This window comes from Saccopteryx bilineata, chromosome X (assembly GCF_036850765.1).
Source record: "Saccopteryx bilineata isolate mSacBil1 chromosome X, mSacBil1_pri_phased_curated, whole genome shotgun sequence".
Classification (NCBI taxonomy): domain Eukaryota; kingdom Metazoa; phylum Chordata; class Mammalia; order Chiroptera; family Emballonuridae; genus Saccopteryx; species Saccopteryx bilineata.
In genome coordinates, this window is record NC_089502.1 from 106,178,472 (window position 1) to 106,195,503 (window position 17,032).

General features: G+C 36.2%; 1 protein-coding gene across 2 annotated transcripts in view; it reads right to left on the reverse strand.

Annotated features, from left to right (window-relative positions):
* Window positions 1-17,032, reverse strand: part of LOC136316810 (BTB/POZ domain-containing protein KCTD12-like) — a 59,592-nt gene that overhangs the window by 9,015 nt on the left and 33,545 nt on the right. Inside the window, exon 1 of one of the 2 annotated variants that reach the window (XM_066249022.1) lies at window positions 1,373-1,494. The exons of the other annotated variant lie outside the window; for it this stretch is intronic. The gene's annotated coding sequence lies outside the window, so the exon portion shown is untranslated. Of the gene's footprint in view, window positions 1-1,372; window positions 1,495-17,032 lie in introns of those variants that run through there. 2 annotated transcript variants of the gene reach the window in all.

Sequence of the window (17,032 nt, forward strand, 5' to 3'; positions counted from 1 at the left end):
TGAAAACTAGGAATTTCAAGTTACTTTAAAGAAATAAAAACGGATGTAGTTGCCCCCAATAGTGAAAAAGTGAAAGAGTCCCTGATATATTATCATAACATGAAGTCAGGAAAGGCAATTTCCAAAAAGGAAGATTTCTCATCTGTTTTGCATGCATTTGTAATGTAAAATTTATTTTTCATATAAAATCCTTTAGGTATGCCCCCTCCCTCACTTCCCCATCTCAGTGTTTCCTGTTTAGCTAGCTTGCTCAAGAGGAAGCGGGGGAGGGGGGTGTTCAATCAAGTTAACCATTCCTCTGTTTTTTCAATTATTTTTTAGGGGGATATAGTCCTATAATGTCTCATTTTTTCTCTCCTGTACATAAACCTCAGGTTTATAAGGGCTTGTGGTTGGCTGCCCTCAGTAAATCAAAGAAATAAAGGTCTCTGCAGGAGGAAATTAAAGGAGACAATGTGAAAGTAAATAGTATAAATCAAAGGATGAAATGTTCAATCCAGCTGTATGCTGTAAGTCTGGAATTGTTGAACTTCACATTTCAATGTTTTAAAGGCACTAAAGAATGTAGCTAGCACATCATTTTCTGTTGTCAAAAAACCCTGCAAGCAAGATGCAGTATTTAAAACAACAGCAATTAACAAAGTCAGACACATCAAAACCCCTGATTTCTACCCTAAAACTAGAGAGAAGTACTTTCTAAGGAAATCAGCTTATAAAATACCAATTTCTAATTTTATGAAACTTGATATCTTTGTGTTCTAATATCTCTTCTGTTTTCTCTTCTTCTCCTCACTCTCTACTCTTTTTGACCAGTCTGTCTTAAAAATACACTTTTAAAAATTAACATATCAATATATATTTGAAATATGATTCCCACTTTTTATGGTTAAGTTCAAAGAAATTCAAGACAGCTAAGTAGGTAACAGCTAAACTGGAAGTGTAAGCAAAAGGAAAAAACAACCTTAAGTAAGAATTAGAAAATAGTTTTGTTTTGTTTTTTTCTACTTGAAGTAAGAAAGCCTTGGCAACATTCCCAGCCCCTACTAGTAGCTTGGATCTATGGCTTTTTGTCTGCTCATAAAATAAAATGCAAAAATTAAATAAATTTAAAAAAATAAAATGCTAGTACCAAGATGCTTAAAATTCAAAATAAAGAAAATAATCACATGAAGAAAGGCAGTTTGAATTTTCAGAATTCCCTTCCAGGAAATTACTTGCCTGCTTTTGGATCTCTAGGCAGGTTTCACGTACAGTCCTCTCTCAGTACACAGAAAGAACACACGGAGACATACACATCCCCCACTCAAATGTAGAAGCTTCTGAATACCAGAAGCAGTGGACCAGAAAGGTAAGGAATCAACAGAACAGTTACCTTGAATCTCTAGCCACTCAAATAGGCACAGCCTTCAGCCCCTCACTGCCTCATCGCAGGCTTGACTCAGCTTGTGAACTGGCTTCTTGCTTTCTTCCCTCTCCTTTGTTGTGCTCTTTGGTGCTGTCTGAACTTCTTTTTATACTAAGAAGCATGTAGCCTCTCCCTTCCTGCTATGACTTACTTGGCTCTCTCCCCTGTCAGCCTTTCAGATGGAAAAGACGAACTTTATACTTCGTAGTCTGAGGAAGAAACAAAGTCCAGAAAGGATGAAGATGATGGTGGTATTAATAAAAATAACATTATTTAGGAATAAGAGAAATTTTTCTAAAAAATTTTTAAATTTTTATTTAGAAAATTTAATTTAATGGGGTGAAATTGATCAGCAAGGGTACATAGGTTTCAGGTAAACATTTCTATAAATAAACCTTCAGCAGCTGCAAATTAATTTAATGTTTTTCTTTTCATTTTCATTTTTTAATGTATTGTGTTGATATGGTTTCAAGTGTCCCACTCAATTTAACACCCTCTACACCCTGCATCATGCTCCCATGCCCCAAAGTCTCTTCCCAACCCCCATTTCTTTTCCTTTGCCCCCTCCCCTTAGCTCCACTTCCCCTTTCCCTCTGGCTATTGTTAGCCTGTTGTCTGTGTATATGTGTGGTGTGTACATATTTTTGGCTATTCCCTTCACTGTCTTTGATCCTGTACCCTCGTCCCCCTCCCTCTGACAGCTGTCCATCTGTTCCCTGTGAACCTGCCTCTGTTCTATTTTCTTCCTCAATTTATTGTCTTCATTACATTCCACATATAAGTGAGATAAAATGGTATTTATCTTTCTCTGCCTGGCTTATTTCACTTAACATAATAATCTCCAGGTCGATTCATGCTATTGCAAAAGGTAAGATTTCCTTCTTTTATAACAGCTCCATAGTATTCCATTGTATACATGTACCACATCTTTTTTATCCCCTCATCCATTGATGGGCATTTGTGCTGTTTCCAGATCTTGGCTATTTCAAATAATGCTGCAATGAACAAAGCAATGTATATCTTCTTTTTAATTAGTGTTTTGGAATTCTTAGGATATATTCCTAGAAATGGGATAGCAGGGTCATAATGTAGTTCCATTTTTAATTTTTTGAGGAAATTCCATACTGTTTTCTACTGTTGCTGAATGATTCTGCATTCCTACCAGCAGTTGAATGTGTGTTTTTTTATAAATAAATTTTTATTAATTTTAATGGGGTGACATCAATAAATCAGGGTACATATACTCAAAGGAAACATGTCCAGGTTATCTTGTCATTCAATTATGTTGCATACCCATCACCCAAAGTCAGATTGTCCTCTGTCACCTTCTATCCAGTTTTCTTTGTGCCCCTCTCCCTCCCCCTATATACTATTGGTTATTTCAGTAAATAAATGACATCATTGAGGACACCTTCCAGTATTATGTTCAACTATCTTTGTCATGTAAACAACACCCTCCTCAGTTACAAAATGTCTTTAGCAACTACAAATAATGTAATGTTACACAAATACTTTCTAAAACCCTGGAAGTGAAAAAAAAAGAGCTATCCTCTCCAAGAGCTCTCTCTCCCCCTCTTTTCTGTCCCATTTTAGCAGTATTTAATTAATGACAAAACAAAAAAGGATATATGCAGTATTATCTATTATCAAATAGTATTTAAGAACTAATGCATTTGGACTCTTTAATTACAAGATATTATAATCAATAGACCTTCAAATATTCATTTTTAAGGTAAGACAATCATTCCCAGAAGCACTACCTTTTTCCTCAGTAGATATTATCACATATTACATTGGCCCTGATTGGACCCTATGCCTACCAATAAACCAATCACTGGTAAGGAGATTTAGATAGCAATTATAGGATTAAATCAATATATATTTTAAATCTTTTATTAAATTTAATGCAGTGATATTGGTTAATACAAGTATATGTTTCAGGTGTATAATTCTATAATACATCATCTGTATATTTTATTGTGTGTTCACCATTCCAAGTCAAGTCCCTTCCATAACCATTTATCTCCTATATATACTCTTCTACTTCGCCCCACCCCCATTAACCTCTTTTAATTTCAGTATCTCTATCTGTGTATACTATAAGGATTTTTTTTTTGCTCAATTGTTTCAACTTTTTCACCCAATTCTGCAACCCTCTTCCCCTCTGACATCTGTCAGTCTGTTTTCTATGAGTCTGTTTCTATTTTGTTTCTTAGTTCATCTTGTTCATTAGATACCACATGTGAGTGAAATCATATGGTACTTGTCTTTCTTTGACTGGCTTATTTCACTTAAAATAATGTTCTGTGGGACCATCCATGTTATCACAAAGGGTAACAGTTCCTTCTTTTTTACAGCCAAGTAGTATTCCACTGTGTAAATGTACCACAGGTTTTTATCCACTCACCTACTGATGGGCCCTTGGACCACTTCCAAATTTTAGCTATTGTAAATAGCACTACAATGAACATAAGGGTGCATATATATTTTTGAATTAGTGATTTGGGTTTCTTCAGATATATTACCAAAAGTAGATACACTGAGTCATAAGGCAGCTCTATATTCAATTTTTGAGGTAACTCCATATTGATTTCCACAGTGACTGTACTAATTCTGCATTCCCAACAATAATGCACAAGGATTCCCCTCCTCAACATCATGGATGGACAACACTTCTTTGTTGATTTATTGATGATAACCACTCGGACAGGCGTGAGGTGATATCTCATTGTGGTTTAATTTGCATTCCTCTGATGATTAGTGACCTTAAACATATTTTCATATCTATTGGTCATATCCTTGTCTTTTTTAGAAAAGCGTCTATTCAGGTCCTTTGCACATTTTTAAAAAGATTTTATTCTTTCTTTCTTTCTTTCTTTCTTTATTTATTTATTTATTTTACAGAAGGGGAAGAGAGTGAGAAAATGAGAGAAAGAAGAGGTGGAGGAGCAGGAAGCATCAACTCCCATATATGCCTTGACCAGGCAAGTCCAGGGTTTTGAACAGACGACCTCAATGTTCCAGGTTGACACTTTATCCACTGAACCGCCACAGGTCAGACTGCCCCCCCCTTTTTTAAAGATTTTATTTATTCATTTTAGAGAGAGGAGACACAGAAAGAGAGAGAGACAGAGAGAGAGAAAGGGGGAGGAGCAGAAAACATCAACTCCTATATGTGCCTTGACTAGGCAAGCCTGGGGTTTCGAACTGACGACCTCAGCATTCCAGGTCAACGCTTTACCCATTGTGCATCACAGGTCAGGACAGGCTGCCCATTTTTTAATAAGGCAGTTTTTTTTTTCCTTTTGTTTCCATTGCCTGAGGTGATATTTTTTTTAAAAAAACAAATATTGTTAGTAGGAATGCCTGAAATTCTATTGCCCAAGTTTTCTTCTAAGATTCTTATAATTTCAAGGCTATCATTGAAGTCTTTATTCCATTTTGAGTTTATTCTTGTGTATGGTGTATAAAGATGGTCTATTTTCATTTTTTGTACATATTTGTCCAATTTTCCCAACATCATAGACAATCTTTGCCTGATTGTAAGTTTCTGCCTCCTTTATCAAATATTAATTGACCATAAAGGCATGAGTTTATTTTAGTGGTCTCTGTTCTGTTACATTGATATATATGTTTGTTTTTATGCCAGTACCATAATGTTTTGATTGGTATGGTTTTTTAGTATAGTTTATTATCAGGTAGCATTATTGCTCCAACTTTGTTCTTCTTTCTCCAGATTGCTATTGCTATTCAGGGTCTTTTGTGCCTCCATATATATTCTTGGAATATTTGTTCTAATTCTCTGAAATATGCCATTGCTATATATATTAAAATTGCTTTGAATTTATAGATTGCTTTGGGTAGTATGGACATTTCAATGATGTTAATTCTTCTTATATATGAACATAACTTATGCTTCCACTTATTAGTATCTTATTCAATTTCTTCAGTATCTTATAATTTTCCAAGTACGGGTCTTTTATAACCTTGGTTAAACTAATTGATAGATATTTTATTCTTTTTTGAAGCAATTGTGATTGAGATACTTTTTTTGGTTTTTCTTTGTTTTTAGTTTCCCTTTCTGATTGTTCATTATTGTGAAAAATACATCTGATTTTTAGATATTATTTTGTACCATGCTACTTTACTAATTTATTTATCAGATCTGGTAGTTCTTTTTTGCTGTTGCTGTTTGGTTGGTTGGTTGGTTTTTGCTTGTTTTGTGTGTGTGTGTGTAATCTTTAGGGTTCTCTATATACAGTATCATGTCATCTGCAAATAATGGCAGTTTTACTTTCTCCTTTCCAATTTGGATACCTTTTATTTCTTCTTCTTGTCTGATTGCTGGGGTTAGGACTTCCAGTACTATATTGAGTAAGAGTGGTAAAAGCAGACATCACTACCTCATTGCTGATTTTTTTTTCTTTTTCTTTTTTATTTTATTTTATAATTTTATTTTTTTAATGGGGTGACATCAATAAATCAGGATACATATATTCAAAGATAACAAGTCCAGGTTATCTTGTCGTTCAATTATGTTGCATACCCACCACCCAAAGTCAGATTGTCCTCTGTCACCTTCTATCTTGTTTTCTTTGTGCCCCTCCCACCCCCTATCCCTCTCCCATTCCCCCCTCCCCCCTGTAACCACCACACTCTTATCAATGTCTCTTAGTTTCACTATTATGTCCCACCTACGTATGGAATAATACAGTTCCTGTTTTTTTCTGATTTACTTATTTCGCTTCGTATCATGTTATCAAGATCCCACCATTTTGCTGTAAATGTTCCGATGTCATCATTTCTTATGGCTGAGTAGTATTCCATAGTGTATATGTGCCACATCTTCTTTATCCAGTCATCTATTGATGGGCTTTTTGGTTGTTTCCATGTCCTGGCCACTGTGAACAATGCTGCAATAAACATGGGGCTGCATGTGTCTTTACGTATCAATGTTTCTGAGTTTTGGAGATATATACCCAGTAGAGGGATTGCTGGGTCATAAGGTAGTTCTATTTTCAGTTTTTTGAGGAACCACCATACTTTCTTCCATAATGGTTGTACTACTTTACATTCCCACCAACAGTGTATGAGGGTTCCTTTTTCTCCACAGCCTCTCCAACATTTGCTATTACCTGACTTGCTAATAACAGCTAATCGAACAGGTGTGAGGTGGTATCTCATTGCCGTTTTGATTTGCATTTCTCTAATAGCTAAAGAAGATGAGCATCTTTTCATATATCTGTTGGCCATTTGTATTTCTTCCTGGGAGAAGTGTCTGTTCATATCCTCTTCCCATTTTTTTATTGGATTGTTTGTTTGTTTGTTGTTGAGTTTTATGAGTTCTTTGTATATTTTGGATATTAGGCCCTTATCTGAGCTGTTGTTTGAAAATATCATTTCCCATTTAGTTGGCTTTCTGTTTATTTTGTTATTAGTTTCCCTTGCTGAGCAAAAACTTCTTAGTCTGATGTAGTCCCATTCATTAATTTTTGCCTTCACTTCTCTTGCCATTGGAGTCAAATTCATAAAATGCTCTTTAAAACCCAGGTCCATGAGTTGAGTACCTATGTCTTCTTCTATGTACTTAATTGTTTCAGGTCTTATGTTTAGATCTTTGATCCATTTTGAGTTAATTTTTGTACAGGGGGAGAGACTGTAGTCCAGTTTCATTCTTTTGCATGTGGCTTTCCAGTTTTCCCAGCACCATTTATTGAAGAGGCTTTCTTTTCTCCATTGTGTGTTGTTGGCCCCTTTATCAAAAATTATTTGACTATATATATGTGGTTTTATTTCTGGACTTTCTATTCTGTTCCATTGGTCTGAGTGTCTATTTTTCTGCCAATACCATGCTGTTTTGATTGTCGTGGCCCTATAATAGAGTTTGAAGTCAGGTATTGTTATGCCCCCAGCTTCATTCTTTTTCTTTAGGATTGCTTTGGCTATTCGGGGTTTTTTATAGTTCCATATAAATCTGATGATTTTTTGCTCTATTTCTTTAAAAAATGTCATTGGAATTTTGATGGGAATTGCATTAAATTTGTATATTGCTTTGGGTAATATAGCCATCTTGATTATATTTATTCTTCCTAGCCAAGAACAAGGTATATTCTTCCATCTCATTATATCTTTTTCGATTTCCCTTAACAATGGTTTATAGTTTTCATTATATAAGTCCTTTACATTCTTTGTTATGTTTATTCCTAAGTATTTTATTTTTTTTGTTGCAATCGTGAAGGGGATTATTCTTTTGAGTTCCTTCTCAGTTGTTTCATTGTTGGCATATAGAAAGGCTATTGACTTCTGTATGTTAATTTTGTATCCTGCGACCTTACTGTATTGGCTTACTGTTTCTAGTAGTCTTTTTGTGGATTCTTTGGGGTTTTCGATGTATAGGATCATATCATCTGCAAAAAGTGATACCTTTACTTCTTCTTTTCCGATATGGATGCCTTTTATTTCTTTGTCTTGTCTGATTGCTGTGGCGAGAACCTCTAGTACCACATTAAATAAGAGTGGAGAGAGTGGACAACCCTGTCTTGTTCCTGATTTAAGGGGGAAAGCCTTCAGTTTAGTGCCATTTAATATAATGTTAGCTGATGGTTTCTCATATATGGCCTTTATCATGTTGAGATATTTTGCTTCTATACCCATTTTGTTGAGAGTCTTAAACATAAAATTGTGTTGTATTTTATCGAAAGCCTTTTCTGCGTCTATTGATAAGATCATGTGGTTTTTGTTCTTTGTTTTGTTGATATGGTGTATTACATTAACCGTTTTACGTATGTTGAACCATCCTTGAGATTCTGGGATGAATCCCACTTGATCATGATGTATTATTTTTTTAATATGTTGTTGTATTCGATTTGCTAGTATTTTGTTTAGTATTTTAGCATCTGTATTCATTAGAGATATTGGTCTGTAGTTTTCTTTTTTTGTGCCATCCTTGCCTGGTTTTGGGATGAGGGTTATGTTGGCCTCATAAAATGTGTTTGGAAGTATTGCTTCTTCTTCAATTTTTTGGAAGACTTTGAGTAGAATAGGAACCAAGTCTTCTTTGAATGTTTGATAAAATTCGCTGGTATAGCCGTCAGGGCCTGGACTTTTATTTTTGGGGAGGTTTTTAATGGTTTTTTCTATTTCTTCTCTACTGATAGGTCTGTTTAGGCTTTCTGCTTCTTCTTGACTCAGTCTAGGAAGGTTGTATTGTTCTAGGAATTTATCCATTTCTTCTAGGTTGTTGAATTTAGTGGCATAAAGTTTTTCATAGTATTCTACAATAATTCTTTGTATATCTACGGTGTCCGTGGTGATTTCTCCTCTTTCATTTTGGATTTTGTTTATATGAGTTCTTTCTCTTTTTTCCTTGGTAAGTCTTGCCAAGGGTTTGTCAATTTTGTTGATCTTTTCAAAGAACCAGCTCCTTGTTCTATTAATTTTTTCTATAGTTTTTCTGTTCTCTAATTCATTTATTTCTGCTCTGATTTTTATTATCTCCTTTCTTCGGCTGCTTTTGGGTTGTCTTTGTTCTTCTTTTTCTAGTTCCTTAAGGTGGGAAGTTAAGTGGTTCACTTGGGCTCTCTCTTGTTTGTTCATATATGCCTGAAGCGATATGAACTTCCCTCTTATCACTGCTTTTGCTGCATCCCAGAGATTCTGATATGTCGTATTGTCATTTTCATTAGTCTGTATATATCTTTTGATTTCTGCACTTATTTCTTCTTTGACCCATTCATTTTTTAAAAGTATGTTGTTTAGTTTCCACATTTTTGTGGGATTTTTTCCCTCTTTTTTGCAGTTGAATTCTAGTTTCAAGGCTTTATGATCAGAAAATATGCTTGGTACAACTTCAATTTTTCTGAATTTGCTGATATTGTTTTTGTGGCCCAACATATGGTCAATTCTTGAGAATGATCCATGTACACTGGAGAAAAATGTATACTCAGTCACTTTGGGATGAAATGTCCTGTAGATGTCTATCATATCCAGGTGCTCTAGTGTTTTGTTTAAGGCCACTATGTCTTTGTTGATTCTCTGTTTGGATGACCGATCTAGAGCCGTCAGCGGTGTATTGAGGTCTCCAAGTATGATTGTATTTTTGTCAGTTTTTGTTTTAAGATCAATAAGTAGCTGTCTTATATATTTTGGTGCTCCTTGGTTTGGTGCATATATATTAAGAATTGTTATGTCTTCTTGATTCAGTGTCCCCTTAGCCATTATGAAATGGCCATTTTTGTCTCTAAGTACTTTTCCTGTCTTGTAGTCAGCATTATCCGATATGAGTATTGCTACACCTGCTTTTTTTTGGATGTTATTTGCTTGGAGTATTGTTTTCCAGCCTTTCACTTTGAATTTGTTTTTATCCTTGTTACTTAGATGAGTTTCCTGTAGGCAGCATACAGTTGGATTTTCTTTTTTAATCCATTCTGCTACTCTGTGCCTTTTTATTGGTGAGTTTAATCCATTTACATTTAGTGTAATTATTGATATTTGTGAGTTCCCTGTTGCCATTTTTTATCTTGCTTTCTGTTAGTTTTGTGTCTTGTTTGATCCTTCTCTTTTGTTTTTCTATCTTTTGTTTTTATTTGGTTGTATTCCATACATCTTTCCTCTGTTGTTATCTTTTTTATCTCATGTGCTTCTGTGGTGGTTTTTTCAATGGTGGTTACCTTTGAGTAATGAAAAGGGTCCCTACCCTGTTCATTGTAGCGAACTATTTTGTGAGTACTTTTGCACTCCATCGTCCTTTGCTACTGTTAATCTCCGTCTTCTCCCCCTCTTTCTTTTTGTTGTTGTCACAGTTTAAATTTGGTTTTATTGTGTTCTTCTTGGAGCTTTTACTTGTGGCTCTGTTTTTTTTTGTTCTTTGTATCTGATTGGAGAACCCCCTTTAGTAATTCCTGGAGTGGGGGTTTTCTGATGATAAATTCCCTCATCTTTTCTGTATCTGTGAATGTTTTTATTTCTCCTTCGTATTTGAAGGATAGCTTTGATGGGTATAGTATTCGTGGCTGAAAGTTCCTCTCTTTCAAGACTTTAAATATTGGGGTCCACTCTCTTCTAGCTTGTAGAGTTTCTGCTGAGAAATCTGATGATAATCTAATGGGCCTTCCTTTATATGTTGTATTCTTCTTTTCCCTGGCTGCCTTGAGAATTTTTTCTTTGCTGTTGGTTTGTGTCAATTTCATTATGATATGCCTTGGAGTAGGTTTGTTGGGGTTAAGAAAACTTGGAGTTCTGTTTGCTTCTTGAACTTGAGGCTTTAGTTCTTTCCACAGGCTTGGGAAGTTCTCATCTATTATTTGTTTGAGTATGTTCTCCATTCCATTTTCTCTCTCTTCTCCCTCTGATATATCTATTATTCTTATGTTATTCTTTTTGATGGAGTCAGATAATTCTTGTAGGGCTATCTCATTTTTTTTAATTTTTGAGTCTCTTTCTTCTTCTCTCTGTTGTGCCTCAAGTTGCTTGTCTTCTATTTCACTAATCCTCTCTTCTATCTGACCTGTTCTATTAGCTAAGCTTGTTACTTCGTTTTTCAGCTCGTGAATTGAGTTTTTCATCTCTGTTTGATTTGTTTTTATAGTTTCAATTTCCTTGGACATATATTCTTTGTGTTCATGGAGTTGTTTTCTGAGCTCCCTATATTGCCTTTCTGTGTTTTCTTGTATATCTCGGAGGATTTTTAGGATTTCTATCTTGAATTCTCTGTCATTTAGTTCCCAGGTTTCCAATATATTAAATTTTTTCTCCATAGATTTTTCCTCATCTAGCTGTGTTACCTCTCTTTCTTTTGTATCCATGATATTCGATTTTCTCTTCCTTAATGGCATCTGATGGTGGTTTTGTTGATAGTATTAATGAGATTTAATAAAGAATAAAAAGTTAAAAAAAATAAAAAAATAACAAATCGAAAAGTTTTTTTTAAAAAAAATTAATAATGAAATAAAGAAAAATAAAATAAAATAAAATTTTTTTTTTAAAAAAAGGAAATTATTCCCCCCCTCTTTTTTTCCTCTCCTCTCCTCTCCCCTCTTTCTTGAGAAAATCTTGTGGTGGACTGTGAGTTATAACAAACAATGCCTGTGATGGAGGGCCTGAATTGGGGAAAAGTAATAAAGGGGCAAAAAAGAGAGAAAGAAAAAAAAAAAGGAAAAAAAAAAGAAAAAAGAAAAAAAAAAGAGCATATGGACCCACAAAAAGCAAATAAGGAAAAAATTTGGGTCAAGAATAAAATGATTTGCTTTTAGGTGTTGGTTTTCTAAGAGTTATGATGAGAGGAATAAGAGGAAAATGGAAAAATGGGGGGACAAATTAAAAACTTACTATTGTATTTAGTGGAACAAGAACTAGATAATATGGTGAGCCAGGGATGGGAGCACTGCTAGTGAGTTAAAAAGGTGAAGTAAAAACCCCCCAAAATGCCACAAACATAGGTTTGAGTCCCAGATAAGATAATTTGTTTGTTATTGAGGTTTGAATGAGAGGAGATGTAAAGGAGAAAGGAAGAAACTAATATAGAGGGAGAAAAGAAAGAGAGAGAGAGAAAAAAAGAGGGAACCACTAAAAGAAGAAAAAAGAAAGGAGAGAGAGAGAGTTAAGGGTTTTGGAGTGCAACCCTCATAGAGAGAAAGGAAGAGAAGAGAAATGATAATGGGAGATGTAACACTTATGGGTAGTGTAGTTCAAGGAGAGGAGAGAGTAAGACCGGTAGAGAGTTAATCGGCCAAATTGGAGGAGGAAAAAAAAGTCTCAAGAATGAAGATAAGAGAAACAAACGAACAAATATAATAAAATGGGATAGGTTATAAAGTCTGCAGATTATTCTTGATTTTGAGAGGTTATCTTCTTGCTTTTTCTTTTCTCTCCCTCTTCCTGGTCGGTGACTCTGTACCGCGGGTTCTGCCCCTTTGGCATGCTCAGGTAGAGGTTTGCAGTTGATAAGTCTCTATGGCAATGTCATGTATTGTGCTTTATTCTCGTTGGGAGTCGAGGCTTATTAGCATTTATAGGCTCCGACAGTGAGAGAGTCCGTGTTCCTGGTGCCTTTCTCCTAGTCTTTCCTTCCTCAATTAGTAGCCTGATAGTCCAGGTATGGGGTTGCTGCTGCCTCTGCCTGGATAGTAAGAGGCTCAAATTGCTGGCAACTCCCCACTCTACTTCCACTCAGCACAGGGCTCTGGGTAAGGCTCAGTCAGTCAGAGCTGCTAGCATAATCAGGCGGACTTTCCGCCCACTCGAAGACCTCTGGCTCTGCCACTCTATCCGGTAACACAAGCGGGCGCCCACTTCTGGGGCGCTTGGAGGAAACTCTCACTCACTGTCTGCAACCAGGATATCCGGCCAGCAGTCTCACGCTCTGAGTGAAACCCCCAACCGCAGGGAAAAGTTGCAGCGTTGGAATTGAGTCTCGCTCCGTCCCCGTGTGCGGCTTTTGCAAGGCGCTGGGGCGGCCCGAGATTCCGCTTTGGCCCACACAAAGGCCCCTGACTCTGCCCCTCTGTGCGATAACACGGGCGCGCACTGCGGAGGCACTCGGAGGAATCTCTCGCTTACTATCTGCGCGCGCAAACCAGGATATGAGGCCGGCCGCGGTTCCCTCTGAGTGAAACAGCTTCCAGCACGGAAAATCTCCACCATTGGGATTAGTTCTCACTCCCTCCCGTGCGTGGCTTTCCCAGGGCGCTGGGGCTGCCCAGAGACTCTGCCCTCAGCCCACAGAAAGGCCTCTGACCCTGCCTCTCCGTGGGGCAACACGGGCACCCACTTCCGTGGCTTAGGAAGAAATCTCTCTCCCACTAACTGCGCACCGACCAGGAGACCGGGTAAAATGGCCGCTCCGCTTGTCTTTCTTTGTTTGGGTTTGGCGCGAGTGTTAGCTTGTATTGCCCGGGTTGCCACAGGATCAGATTTTCCTTGGCTTGGATCTCTGAGCCACAGCCTGGTTCGGCCGTTTTTGCTGCGGCGGCCTGGATCTATTCACCCCCTTTGCCTGCCTCAGTTTCTATATTCACAGTTACCAGAGAAAGCCGCCCTGTTTAGGTTAGTGAGGAAGGCGGAGCATTTCTTACTCCCTATTTCCTTCGGGGTTTGGTTATATATTTAGCCAATTTTTCACTCAATCATACCTTTGGGTGTATTGCAAAGAATCTGGAAGCTCCAAGTATAGGTTTTTCTGTTTCTGGTTGAAGATCTTGTTGAGTTTTGGGGGAGATTTATCGGTATCGCTTCCTACTCCGCCATTACTCTGACGTCATCTCCTCATTGCTGATTTTAAGGGAAACATTTGTAGGTTTTACCCATTGAATATGATGTTGGCTGTCTGTGGATTTGTCATATATGGCCTTTATTATATTGCGTTATATTCCCTCTATTACCCCATTGCTGAAAGTTTTTATTATAAATAGGTGTTGGATTTTATCAAATTCTTTTTTTCTGCATTTATTGACATGAACTTGTGGCTTTTATTCTTCATTTTGCTTATGTGCTTTATCACATTTATTGATTTGCAGATATTGAACCAACTTTGTATTCCCAGAATAAATTCCACTTGATCACGGTATATGATCTTTTAAATTTATTGCTGTATCTGATTTGCTAAAATTTTGTTGAGGATTTTAGCTTCTCTGTTCATTAAAGATATTAGCATACAATTTTCATCTTTGTAGTGGTTTTGAAATTGGGATAATGTTGACCTTGTAATATAAGTTTAGAGTATTTCCTCCTCTTTATCTTTTTGGGATAATTTGGGAAGGATAAGTATTAGTTTTATTTGACTGTTTGGTAAAATGCACTTGTGAAGCCTTCCCATCCAGGACTTTGTTTTGTTGGGAGTATTTTGATTATTGCTTTAATCTCACTAGTTGTAATATGTCTGTACAGGTTTTCTGATTCTGTCTGATTCACTTTTAGCAGCTAATATGTTTCTAAGAATTTACCTATTTCACCCAAGTTTTCCAATTTGTTAGTTCTTTATACTTTCTATATATTTATTATCCCTTGCTGGATATACTAGTTGCAATTGTTTTCTCCTATTATTTAAATTATATTCTCACTTTCCAGATAATGACTTTAGCACACAAAATTTTAATTCTAAGAAAGTATAATTTATTTGTGTTTATTTTGTTTTCCATGCTTTCATTGCCAAACCCAAAATTCCATTGCTAAATCCAAGTTCATAAAAATTTTAGGTCATAAAGATTTTAACTGTTTTGTTGGCTTTTCATTTGAACTAATTTAATTAAAATCTACAAAGCACTAGTTACTGAAACATCAAGATTTCTCTTACTTTATTTTTTATTATTTCTAACTTATTGAGATATAAATGACATAGAACCTTGTAGAAATTAAAAGTGTACAATGTAATAATTTGATAACTGTATTTATTATGAAAAGGATACCACAATGTGGTTAGTTAAAATCTACATCATCTGGCTCTGGCTGGTTGGCTCAGTGGTAGAGCGTTGGCCTGGTGTGCAGAAGTCCCGGGTTCGATTCCCGGCCAGGGCACACAGGAGAAGCGCCCATCTGCTTCTCCACCCCTCCCCCTCTCCTTCCTCTCTGTCTCTCTCTTCCCCTCCCGCAGCAAGGCTCCATTGGAGCAAAGATGTCCCGGGCTCCTTGGCCTCTGCTCCAGGCGCTAGAGTGGCTCTGGTCGCAACAGAGCGATGCCCCAGAGGGGCAGAGCATCGCCCCCTGGTGGGAAGAGTGTCGTCCCCTGGTGGGCATGCCGGGTGGATCTCGGTCGGGCGCATGTGGGAGTCTGTCTGACTGTCTCTCCCCGTTTCCAGCTTCAGAAAAATACAAAAAAAAATCTACATCATCTCACATAATTACCTTTCTTTGTCTGTGGTGAGAACATTTATGACCTACTGCCATTACAACTCTCAAGAGTATAATACATTGTTAACTATAATCACCATGCTACACATTGGTCCCCAGTATTTATTCATCTTATAGCTATATGTTTGTATCTTTTTACCAATATCTGCCCATTTCTCCCAACACCCAGACTCGAAACCAATATTCTACTTTGTTTTTTATGGATTTGGTTGTTAGATTATCTATATAAGTGGGATTGTAGATTGTTTGTCTCTCTCTCTGATTTACTTCAATTAGCATAATGCCCTCCAGGACCATCTATGTGTTTGTAAATAGTAGGACTTCCTTCTTATTTATTTATTTTTAGATTTTATTTATTCACTTTAGAGAGGAGAGAGAGAGAGAGAGAGAGAGAGAGAGAAGAAGAAGAAGAAGAAGAAGAAGAAGAAGAAGAGGAAGAAGAAGAAGAAGAAGAAGAAGAAGAAGAAGAAGAAGAAGAAGAAGAAGAAGAAGAAAAGAAGAAGAAGAAGAGAGCAGGAAGCATCAACTCCTATATGTACCTCGACCAGGCAAGCCCAGAGTTTCTAACCAGTGACTCAGCATTCTAGGTGTATGGTTTATCCCCTCTGCCACCACAGGTCAGGTTTCCTTCTTTATCATGGTAGAAAAATAGTTCATTTGACATATACACCACGCTTTTTTATCCATTCATACATATATGGAAACAATATTGTTTCTATATCTTGGCTGATGTGAATAATGCTGTAATAAACACAGGGTTAATATATTGTGAAATTGATTTCCATTTCTCTAGATATATACACATACGTGGGACTATTAGATCAAAGGATTGCTCTTTTATTAATACTCTGAAAAATCTCCAGACTACTTTATTTTTTAAAGTGGATGTAATCATTTATACTCCCAACAATAGTGCTGTACGTACATGTGATCCTTTTTCTCCACATTCTCAAAAACTCTTATTTATTGTCTTCCTGATAATTGCTATTTTTACAAGTGTGAGTTAAGATCTTACTGAGGTTTTGATCTGCATTTCCCTGATAATTAATGATGTTGATCATTTTTTTCATGGGCCTATTCATGATTTTTATGTTTTAATTGAGAAAATGTCTATTCATGTCCTCTGACCACTTTAAAATTTTGATTATTTGTGTTTTTTCCTATTGGGTTGTATGAGTATTGTATATACATTGGATGGTATCTCCTTTCAGATAGATAATTTGAACATTTTTTTTTCATTTTCCATAGGTTATCTTTACATTTTGTGATTGTTCCCTTTGCTGTGCATAAGCTATTTACTTGAAACAGTCCTACTTATGTATTTTTATTTTGTTTGTGCATTTGGTGTAATATTAAAAAAATAATCTCCATGATAATGTCAAGAACGTTTTTCTCATCTACTCTTCTAAGATTTTTATGGTATAAAATCTTATGATCAAGTTTTTAAACCATTTAGAAATAATTTTTAAATTTAATTTAGTAGATTAAAATTGGTTAATAAGATAATATAGATTTCAAGTGTACATTTCTATGATCTGTATATTGCTTTGTGTGCCTACCACCCACAGTCAAATCACCTTGTCACCATATATTTAGCCCTCTACCCCCTTTACTACACTCCACCCACTTCCTTCTGATAAAAATCATACTGTTATCTATGTCTGTGAGTTTCAGTTTTATATCTCACATATGAGTAAAATCAAATGGTTCTCAGATATTTCTTTATTCTCTGAATAAATTCTTTTGCTTCATGTTATATTCTCAAGGTCCTTCCATGTTGTTGCA